This window comes from Corvus kubaryi, unplaced genomic scaffold, assembly GCF_017639235.1.
Source record: "Corvus kubaryi isolate FWS band 111438036 unplaced genomic scaffold, C.kubaryi_AGA036_p1.0 36781, whole genome shotgun sequence".
In the NCBI taxonomy this organism is placed as follows: domain Eukaryota; kingdom Metazoa; phylum Chordata; class Aves; order Passeriformes; family Corvidae; genus Corvus; species Corvus kubaryi.
In genome coordinates, this window is record NW_024580947.1 from 1 (window position 1) to 342 (window position 342).

A 342-nucleotide genomic window follows, 5' to 3' on the forward strand; every position below is an offset into this window, starting at 1 on the left:
TCGGAGGGGGGCGGGAAGGGGCAAAGCTGAGCTGAAATTTTGGTTTTGGGGTGTCCGGGGGGGGGCGGAAGGCGGGAAGGAGATGCAGAAGTTCCCTCTCGGGCTGTAAACGCCGGAAGGATCCGACTGTACCGCGAATCCAACAAAAAAAAAACAAGTGTATTTTTGTATTTTAATAAATATTGTTCCAAATTTGTAACGCCGAGTGCCCGAGGGGTTAAACGGGGGGGCGCGGGGGGGCCCCCCGCCAGCCTGAAAGGGGCTTTTTGTCCTCTCAGCAGGAAAAGCTTTGGAAAAACCGCGGAGCGGGGAAGGAGATGGAGCGAGAGGGTGGAGGAGGGG